We start from the raw sequence: 236 nt of genomic DNA, 5'->3' as shown, positions 1-236 counted from the left end.
GTCGAGACTCAATGTTAAGGGTTTTTCATCTGACAATCATCAGGACATTTTCCAAGAGTACCAATCCAAGGTTGGGGGGGTGGTGTGGTGTGTTGGATTGCAGGTAGCAAAATGCATACTGTATGAGAGGAGAGTGCCAACTGATTGGTTGATTGGTAGGCTGTGATTGGTAGAGGCTTCACTATGGAGAACGCACATCCTTGGATGGTGGGAGGAAGCCAGAGCATCTGACAGAA

The sequence above is a fragment of the Rhincodon typus genome, chromosome 47 (assembly GCF_021869965.1).
Source record: "Rhincodon typus isolate 14 chromosome 47, sRhiTyp1.1, whole genome shotgun sequence".
In the NCBI taxonomy this organism is placed as follows: domain Eukaryota; kingdom Metazoa; phylum Chordata; class Chondrichthyes; order Orectolobiformes; family Rhincodontidae; genus Rhincodon; species Rhincodon typus.
The sequence above is the reverse complement of the archived record's forward strand: the minus strand, read 5'-3'. Positions refer to the sequence as shown.